Here is an 11,064-nt window from a genome sequence, read left to right as displayed (position 1 = left end):
CAACTCCTGTCCATCACCAACTCCTGGAGTTCACCCAGACTCATGTCCATCGAGTCAGTGATGCCATCCAGCCATCTCATCCTCTGTCGTCTCCTTCTCCTCCTGCCCCCAATCCCTCCCAGCATCAGAGTCTTTTCCAATGAGTCAACTCTTTGCATGAGGTGGCCAAAGTACTGGAGTTTCAGCTTTAGCATCATTCCTTCCAAAGAAATCCCAGGGCTGATCGCCTTTAGAATGGACTGGTTGGATCTCCTTGCAGTCCAAGGGACTCTCAAGAGTCTTCTCCAACACCACAGTTCAAAAGCATCAATTCTTCGGCGCTCAGCCTTCTTCACAGTCCAACTCTCACATCCATACATGACCAGTGGAAAAACCATAGCCTTGACTAGACGGACCTTTGTTGGCAAAGTAATGTCTCTGCTTATGAATGTGCTATCTAGGTTGGTCATAACTTTCCTTCCAAGGAGTAAGCGTCTTTTAATTTCATGGCTGCAGTCACCATCTGCAGTGATTTTGGAGCGCCAAAAAATAAAGTCTGACACTGTTTCCATTGTTTCCCCATCTATTTCCCATGAAGTGATGGGACCAGATGCCATGATCTTCGTTTTCTGAATGTTGAGCTTTAAGCCAACTTTTTCACTCTCCACTTTCACTTTCATCAAGAGGCTTTTCAATTCCATACTACTCAGCAATAAAAAGGAATGAAATTGGGTCATTTGCAGAGATGTGGATGGACCTAGAGTGTCATACAGAATGAAGTAAGTCAGAAAGAGGAAATATCATATATTAACACATATATGTGAAACATAGAAAAACGGTATAGATGATTTCATTTGCAACACAGAGATAGTGACACAGACATAGAGATCAAACAAATGGATACCGAGGGGGAGAATTTCGGGGTGAATTGGGAGATTGGGGTTGAAATATATGTACTAGTAATAATCTGTATAAAATATATAGCTAATGAGAACCTATTGTATAGCACAGGAAACTCTACTGAATGCTCTGTGATTACCTAAATGGGAAGGAAATCCAAAAAGAGGAGATATATGTGTACATATAGCTGATTCATTTTACTGTACAGTGGAAACTAACATAACATTGTAAAGCAACTATATTCCAATAAAAATTAATTTTTAAAAAATGAATGTAATTCCAGACTTGAGAATTCTTGTGAGGGAAACCTGGAATTCCTCTAAGTATATAGAAATCCTAGACTTATACTTATGGAGAAGGAAATGGCAACCCACTCCAGTGTTCTTGCCTGGAGAATCCCAGGGACAGCGGAGCCAGGTGGGCTGCTGTCTATGGGGTCGCACAGAGTCGGACACGACTGAAGTGATTTATACTTGAGTTGACTTTGATGTCTTGTAGGTTTTCAAGGATTCATAGGTGCCTGAAATTAAACTTCTGTGTGGAGTAGAGCCAAATCAAGGAGTTAACTCACTCTGAGACTTGACTCTTAAATCAGGGTGTAGCATCCCTGACTTGCACAGAGTTTAGTTACAATGGTTCAGTTCCTCCCCAATTTCAGGAATAACAAGGCAAGCACCATTGTCCGTAGGTACCCAGGCTGCCAGCCCCTTCACAGATGAATGCTCTTTGGCCATGTGCCAGAGTTCTAGTTAGTATTTGACTGGCAAGTACTAGCTTAATTCAGTACTTGCATTAATTCAATAAAAGCAGCATTGAAACATCCACAGGTTTGGTCTTTAGCTGCCATTTCACTCAGTTATTTTTTGTTGTTGTTGTTTTTATAGTATCTTTCAACCAGCCGTGTGTGGCATGAATTCATTTAGAAACCACAATCTTGAATGGCATTCCAAAGGCAAGAGTGGAAATGCCCAAGCCTGGAAAATAAAGAATAGCATCCAGAATTGCCCATCAGACTGTAATTAGTGGAGCTGGAAGTTAGCCATGCCAAGGACTCTAAGCACCCTCTTGATGAAATGTCCAGGGCTCTTTCGTTTTACGTGCTGAGTCTCTCATTTTTTTTTTTATTTTCTTCCTTTCTTAACAGTCAGACTTTTCTATTCTATTAGTACCCAAGTGCCATCTGTTATCCCTTTTCACACACTTTTCAAAGCTTTCTCTCACTCATTCTGCATACCTCACCATTATAATGTGGATAATTCTTCAGAGATTCCAATTAGTGTGTAGTTGGACAGCTCAAGAATACAGCCTCTTTGTTATTGAGAGGCATCTGCATTCTCTTCCTCTAGTTCTTGCTCCTGGCATGTCCTGCTGCTGGATCCTCAATACAAAGACCTGTGCTGTCTTTACTTCTGAAATGAGGCTGAGCATCCCTTCCTCTCATGTCTATATTACTCTCGGTTACTCTCGAGCTACAACTCCTTAAAAAAGAGCATATCAAAACAAAACAAAACACCTTCTCCTTTAACCCACCAACAGGAGCCGCTTCTCTGTAATCCAAGTCATACTCCTTTCAGACGCTGGGTCAATGCTTTATCTAGTTCCTCCACCAAGGTAACCTCATTTACGAAACTCCTCAATCCTAAGTGCAAGTTGACTCCCGCTGGTCCTCCAGCCTGAGCAGACAACATCCAAACGAGTGGCCTTGGTTGCACAAGTGCATCCTCCTCCACAAGTGGACTGTGGGGGAAGGGCAGGGTGTATTGAACTTCTGTTTTACCCTCTCTCTGCTTTCTGTTGGTCAGAGAAGTTGGCCACAACAAACTTGTGTTGAACTGAATATGACAGAACCTATTTAACATGAAGAGAGAGGACCTTTCCTCACTACACAGAATTCAGAAATTGGCTGACAGCAAAAATGAGAATAAAAATCAGAGATGTTGATTGAATTGCATTTGATGACATTATTAGGGATGGGACCATCAATTGATGGAAATAATAGAGGAAGAAGGACTGCTCAGATATCCCAGGAGCTACCTAGCTCTCCAATAAGGCATTTGCTTTATGTTTAAGTATCATTTCCACAGACTATAAAAGGGAACATCATTCTCTTTAATCAATTTCTAGTCAAGACAGCCATGTGGGCTTAGCTTGACCATACCTTTCAAAGATGTGATTAAATATGAATAATTAGTCTCTCTTCTTTCCTTTCCTAGACATCATGGCATTAATATTGGCATTTAGTTTCCTTAAATTGCATTCTAAAGTCCACACCCACCACAGCTCCCTCTCCAGATGTCATTTCTGGAGCCTAGAATTTACAAGCCCCGCCCCCATCTCCTTTTCTATACATGTATTTTCTTTTTAACTTGGATTTTTAACAAGTTTAAAGTCATGATTATTTTCTTAGTGTTTTTTTTTCTCATGTTTTCTGGCTTATTAAAGTGAATGAAGTCGCTCAGTCATATCTGACTCTTTGTGACCCCATAGACTGTAGCCTACCAGGCTCCTCTGTCCATGGGATTTTCCAGGCAATAGTAGTGGAGTGGATTGCCATTTCCTTCTCCAAGGGATCTTCCCAACCCAGGGCTCGAACCCAGGTCTCCCGCACTGTAGACAGACGCTTTACCGTCTGAGCCACCAGGGAAGTCAGGGTATGATAAAGGATACAGATGAGCAACCAGATGAAGAGATGCACAGGCTGAGGTCTGAGAGGGTCCTGATGAAGGAGGCTTGTCCCTGTGGAGTTGGAAGGCATCACTTTTCCACCGACGATGTGTGGGAAGCTCCTCAACCCAGTGTAAAGTCAAGATTATTAAGGCATAACTTCTGTTTTTCAAATAAAACTCCTTTGAGTTTTGAAAAATGTACATAATCATGTAACCACCACCACAATCAAGATATAAAATATTTCTATCAAGTAGAAGTTTCCTCATGACCCTTTTAGTCCGTTTCCTCCCCCGACCCCCATCCTCTACAATTAATCTGGTTTCTGTCCCTTTAGTTTTGCTTTCTCCAGAATGTCATGTCAGTAGACTCATGAAGTATGTAGCCTTTTGTATCTGTCTTTTCCCATTCAGCACGATGTGTTTGCTATTTATCCATGTTGTTGCATGTGTTGATTGTCCATTGCTTTTTAATGCTGAGCAGAATTACATTGTGCGATTACATCTGTTAGTCTGCTCATCTTCAAAACTTGTGTGTGTGACAGTCAGGAGGCACTGTGTCTACATCCTAGTTGGATTTTTTTGTTTTGTATTTCCTATCAGACATTATGGGAGAGAATCACCTCGGGATGCAATTTTAGGAAGTAAAATGCCAATATTAATGCCACAGTGAGTAGGAAAGGAAAGAAAAGAAACTGTTCATATTTATTCATATCTTTAAAAGGAATTTTCAATCTAAGCCCATGTGGCTGCCTTGAATAGAAACTGAGAGAACGGGTATTTCTTGAACTGGCCAGGCTGAAATGCTTAGATCCTAAATGCTACATAAATGACATTATATTTATATTTATATATATAATTATTTTCCCTATTAAGCAGTTTGGCAGAATGTAAGCTAGTATTTTGTATGCATCTCAAACCACAACATAATTTGGCCCCATAATATAGTACACAGAGAATGAATTTTAGAGTCCAGGCAGGACTTGGGTCCACATCTCCACTCCTGCTGTTTACTAGCCGTGCATTCTTGGGCTATTTCTTGACCTTGGCCCTCTAAGAATAAGTTTGCTAACATCATAACAATAAGCTTCTGGACAACATAACAATAGCTCATAAAGTTGTTATGAGAAACCAAAAGAAAATAAACTTAAAATAATAACACATGAGGCATGCCATACATTCTTAGCACATGGTAGGCAGTCAAATAGTTATCTCACTACCCTCTTTCAGTGGTATATATAGATTTTAAATTTCTATAATAACTTAGGGCAACAAAAAGATTGTTTTTCCTTTAGATTCCAAGTAACTTATTTAAACTGTTTTAAATGTAACTCCCACTGTAGTTGGCATTAACAAATGTGGTATTTTTAGTTAAAAATAAGCACATTTTCTTTTTGCCAGTTTATAGAACATATATCTATTCTTTTAAGTATGTAGAAATAGAAACAGTTGTGGTTTTGCTTCAAATTAAACTGTATGTCAGTAGATACAAAGTGATTTAGCAACCGTTTGATCTAGTCTTTTCTAATCAGCATTAATGCTTATCGCCTATCTTCTCCATCCACATGTTCATCTCTGTAGCTTACAGCCCAAAGATGATAAATACAGAAAGTTCTGTTGCTTTGCTGCAATTACTGAGAGACAATAACAGGAGCATATAAGGAAACCATACCTTGGGGGCTGGGGTGGAAATAGACCAAAAATGAAAGGCACCTTACATGCAATAGTACATACATTGGGGGTATTGCAGGCTCAGTTACAGACGACCACAATAAAGCAATATTGCAACAAAACAATTTACATAAACCTTTTGGTTTCCCAGTGCACATACAAGGTATATTTAGACTGCACTATAGTTTATCAAGTATACAATGCAATTATGTCTTAAAAACCTCCATGTAAAAAGAAAAAAAAAACACCTCCATGTACCTACCTTAATTAAAAAATATTTTATTGCTAAATACTGCTGCCCATCATCTGAGCCTTCAGCAAAAGACAGTAGTAACGTCAAAATGACTGGTCACAGATCACAACAAACATAATAATGAAAAGTTCGAAATGTGGGAATTACCAAAATGTGACATGGAGGCATGAAGTGGCCAAATGCTGTTAGAAATATAGCACTGATAGACTCACTTGGCACAGGGTTGCCACAAACCCTCAATATGTAAAAAAGCAGTACCTGTGAAGCACACTAAAGAGAAACACAATGAAATGAGATCTGCTTGTAATATACCGAGTAGATGTGTGTAACCCTTGGGTTCTCAGGCATGAGAGCAATTACAGAGGCATATAGTAAATGGATTGGAGTTTTATAATACGATGTCTCTGACTCAAGTCGTGTTTAGAGACGTGTAAATTTCCAGGCCTAAATCTTTCCTCTAAGCTTCTGTGGGTCACTAGAATGTAGATCTCAGATATCAATTAGCAGCAAGATTGTCTTCCTGTCCTCCTTTTCCTCTCCTCCTCTTACTACCATGATGGTCCAGACTGCATAGTATGGTGCACAGGTCATAGTTGGCTTCTGCTCTTGGTTCAGTTGGACTTACTGGTGCTGGGGGGCTTTCACTTCATGCCTCCAGTGGTAAAGAATCCACTTGCCAATTCAGGAGCCACAGGAGATGCAGGTTTGAGCTCTAGTTCTGGAAAATTCCCTGGAGGAGGAAATGGCAACCCATTCCAATATTCTTGCCAGGATACTCCATGGACAGAGAAGCCTGTTGGGCTACAGTCCGTGGAGTCGCAAAAAGTCAGACATGACTGAGCATGCAGGATCGCGTGGTGCTAGGATGGAGGAGGTTACTTCCCCCTGTACCCTCTTAGGGTTCACAGTCTGGGGCCCTGTGAATTCAACTGACAGAACAGAAGACAACAAGAAAAAAAAAAAAAAAAACAAGCAGAAGTTGTAAATGTGTGCATGGAGCATATATATGCGAAACTGAGTGATGAGTAACTCAAAGATATTGGTTCACAAACTGGTACCCATTTAGGAGGGCAAGAAGAGACCAAAGAAAGAGGCAGATCACTTCAGATTAGTATGTGGCAGATTTAAAAAGCATGGGAACTTCCATTCAAGGCTTGTCTCCAGCCTTTACAAGATGAGTGGGTATCCACACTCACCTGCCAGAATTGTGAAAGTTTATACAGAGGCCTTAACAAGGTGCAGTCACACACGCAGTCCAGTTGGTCTCAATGGGGGCTTATTACTCTCTCAAGGTTTGTCCCCAGAGTGGCTCCTAGCGTATAAACAGTGGGTGGAATACGCATTCCAAGTGGATGGGGTGAGGACCCTCCAGTTGCCTGGGTCCAGCTCAGGGACTAACCTGCTGGACCTGCTGGCTACATCTGCTGGATGACCTTCTTCAGCAGGCAGGGTGGTTAGAACATATACAGCATCTTAACAAAGCACGATAATTTGTAGAGAGACGACAAGACAAAGGAAAAGTAGTTTAGGCGGTCATGGGCTGTAAACTGTGGAAAGGTAAATATACGGGGAAGCGAATGACAGAGAAGGGCTAGTTAGTAAGGCTTGTTATTAGATTTCTCTGGTGCCCTCTTTGAGTTGGTAAGTCTAGAGTTGTCTCTGGCGATTAAGAATTGTCCTGCACTTTCTGTGAAAGAGCAAGGAAGGCAGCGTCTTTCTTGAGTCTGTTTATTCTCAGTTACTTCAGGCTCAGAAAAACGTTTATGTCCAAGTGGCATATTCTGTGTGGCCCACTCTGAACCCCTTCTGTGGCTTCCAACTTGTAGTCAGTCCCTCTTTTTGGTTCCTAATCTGGTCATGTATTTGCTGAAATGAAGAAACAATCCACCACACCACTGTGGAATAACAGAGTCAAAATATATCAATGACACTATCTTTTACTCTGTCCCTAGGGTGATACTCTGGAAAAGGCAATGGCACCCCACTCCAGTACTCTTGCCTGGAAAATCCCCATGGACGGAGGAGCCTGGTGGGCTGCAGTCCATGGGGTCGCTAAGAGTCGGACACGACTGAGCAACTTCACTTTCACTTTACACTTTCATGCATTGGAGAAGGACATGGCAACCCACTCCAGTGTTTTTGCCTGGAGAATCCCAGGGACAGGGGAGCTTGGTGGGCTACCGTCTATGGGGTTGCACAGAGTCGGACACGACTGAAGTGACCCAGCAGCAGCAGCAGCAGCAGCAGGGTGATCCTCCCAATTACCTTTCTGCTCTGTAATCCTTTTACCATGTCTCCCCATCTCCCGCTCAGAGATTTAGAGCTGACACCTTGCTTTACTCAAATGAACACTTCCCCTTGAAAAACCTCTTGTTCTTTGGATTAATATTGCACACCTGACACCTCCTGGGGATAGTTCCTCCCTGGGATGTTTCACAGCTCAAACAGATGTGTGGGTCTGTAAGACTAGCCCTTCAGACTCTGCGTCCTCAAGTTAGCTTGCCTCCTACGAATGTCTCCTCCTTGCCCTCCACCTCCACACACAAATACACACACCCCTACATAACTGTGGGGGTACTTTTTAAAATATTTTTATATTATTTAAAAATTTATTCAACGTATAAATATGTGAAAGAAAAGAAAGAAAGAAAGTGAAGTCACTCAGTCGTGTCCAACTCTTTGGGACTCCATGGACTGTAGCCTACCAGAGTCTTCCATCCATGGGATTCTCCAGGCAAGAGTACTGGAGTGGGTTGCCATTTCCTTCTCCAGGGGATCTTCCTGACCCAGAGATCGAACCCAGGTTTCCTGCATTGCAGGCAGACACTTTACAGTCTGAACCACCAATCATATAAGTTAAATATATACAGTTCATGTATGTCAATTTGACCTCATGCAATTATCAAAGAAAAAAACAAATATAATCATTATTATAATTTTCTACTTAAAAATTACATATATAAATATATGGCAGGGGTTTGTGCTAGAGTTGAACACGAGAGTTAGTCATATGTGTCATGTGGAATTAGGTAGTTGGGGAAGGAGAAGGTGGAGAATGGAAAAGAACAGAAGCCAAAATTCAAGGAAGTACAGTGGAAAAAACGCTGAGTCAGACTCAGAAGCAAAGCCAAGAGTCAGGAGGAAACAGTGTTTCTGGATATAATGTGGTAGTTTGTTTGAATGCCTTGAAACTCAGCTGCCCTGGATGCAAGTATGCACCCTGGGGAGGGGAATGGAAGTATGGCCACAGGTGAACCTCCCTGGCTCCAGGTAACACTTTCGAGTAAAAGCTAGCCTTTTAGGGAGGGAGTCCATCTAAATAATGTCAGATTGAGAGGAGGCTGCAGCCTCCTCATTTTAAAGTAGGTTCATAAGCCAATGTGTCAGCATGAAGTTCTGAAGTTATCACAAGAGCAAAAAGAGAAAGGGATCTATCTACACCCACTTGGTGGTTGAGGAGGGAGGGCACCACTTTAAGCTGTGGGGGCCAGCAGCAGTCATGACTGATCTTGGAGCACAGGTGTGTAAGTCTCAGCCCAGGGACTCAAGAAGTGCCCTACATGTACAAGAGAGAATGGTGAGACTAGAACATCTGGGCATTTGCATGAGTAGGATCTCATTGGTACTCAGAGACTGGCAAGCTAAGTTTCAGTTTACAACCTCTGTGTACATGTTCTGGGCTGCAACTTTAAGAAGAAAAGGAATGGCCTTACCCTAGCATATCCTGTGAAAGTATGTAGTTCAAAGGGCTTGAAAAAAATTCAGTTCAGTTCAGTTCAGTTCAGTCACTCAGTCATGTCCGACTCCTTGCAACCCCACAGAATGCAGCATGCACTGGCACCCCACTCCAGTGTTCTTGCCTGGAGAATCCCATGGATGGAGGAGCCTGGTGGGCTGGTCACAAAGAGTCGGACACGACTGAGTGACTTCACTTTCACTTTTCACTTTCCTGCATTGGAGAAGGAAATGGCAACCCACTCCAATGTTCTTGCCTGGAGAATCCCAGGGACGGGGGAGCCTGGTGGGCTGCCATCTATGGGGTCACACAGAGTCGGACACGACTGAAGTGACTTAGTAGCAGCAGCAGCAGCAGCAGGCCCCTCAACTTTAAACCTGGAAACATCTGAATTGACCTTAAGATTCAGAGGTTTCTGATGGTGTAAGCCACCTCCCATATCTTTATAAAGGGCTCTCCTGGTGGCTCAGTGGTAAAGAATCCATCAGCCAATGCAGGAAATGCGTGTTCGATCCCTTGGTTGGGAAGATCCCTTGGTGAAGGAAATGGTAACCCACTCCAGTATTCTTGCTAAGAAATCCCATCAACAGAGGAGCCTGGTGGGCTACACAGTCCATGAGGTTGCAAAGAGTCACAACTTAGTGACTAAACAAAACAAACAAAAAAAGGTTCATATTGAATCTAAAGAAAATGTACCTGAATGTTCTTTCATTCTGCTGAATGGCATCAACCAGAGTGCACTTCCATATCCTCCCATATGCTTCATACAATTTCTGCTAGAGCAAGACTTTAAGGACAATATTTGGGGAGAGATCTCAAGCTCACTGAGGACAAGTAGTCAACATATTGGCTCTCACCAAGTACTGAGCCCATTAACTTGCACATGCTGTTGCTAAGTCACTTCAGTTGTGTCCAACTCTGTGCAACCCCATAGACGGCAGCCCACCAGGCTCCCCCATCCCTGGGATTCTCCAGGCAAGAACACTGGAGTGGGTTGCCATTTCCTTCTCCAGTGCATGAAAGTGAAAAGTGAAAGTGAAGTCGCTGAGTCATGTCTGACTCTTCGCAACCCCATGGACTGCAGCCCACCAGGCTCCTCCATCCATGGGATTCTCCAGGCAAGAGTACTGGAGTGGGTTGCCATTGCCTTCTCTTGCAAATGGTAGGTGCTAAATAAGTGAACGCATAAAAGTGAACTTACTGCAAGATTCTCCACTTAATTCTGGTGAAGGATAATGTTAGAAACTGTAGGAATGTATAAGAGAGACAAATTCTGGGAGAAAATTAGACAGGGCCTTAGAGGCAAATAGTCACTTCCTTGATAGCTCAGTTGGTAAAGAATCCACCTGCAATGCAGGAGACCCTGGTTCAATTTTTGGGTTGGGAAGATCTGCTGGAGAAGGGATAGATTACCCACTCCAGGGTTCTTGGGTTTCCCTGGTGGCTTAGCTGGTAAAGAATCCACTTGTATTGTGGGAGACCTGGGTTCAATTCCTGGGTTGGGAAGATCCCCTGGAGAAGGGAAAGGCTACCCACTCCAGTATTCTGGCCTGGAGAATTCCATGGACTGCATACTCCATGGGTTTGCAGAGTCAGACACGACTGAGTGACTTTCACTTCAGTCTTGTAAGGAAGGAATATAGCTGGTGCTTTCTCATATAGCATAGTAGAGGATGTAGAGGCAGAAAAGATTTAGATTAAGTGATTAAGACTGAGATTCCTGGCAAAACTTAAGTTCAAAATCTTTTAGAGGCTGTCTCATCTTCACGGATTTCATTCTTTTGATGTGTAAACAAAGTTCACTGGGCTGCCAGTCAGATAAATCCTAATAGCAAAATTGGCTCTGTTTGACTTTCTGATGT

The sequence above is a fragment of the Bubalus bubalis genome, chromosome 19 (genome assembly GCF_019923935.1).
Source record: "Bubalus bubalis isolate 160015118507 breed Murrah chromosome 19, NDDB_SH_1, whole genome shotgun sequence".
NCBI classification, from domain to species: domain Eukaryota; kingdom Metazoa; phylum Chordata; class Mammalia; order Artiodactyla; family Bovidae; genus Bubalus; species Bubalus bubalis.
This window is presented reverse-complemented; position numbering follows the sequence as displayed.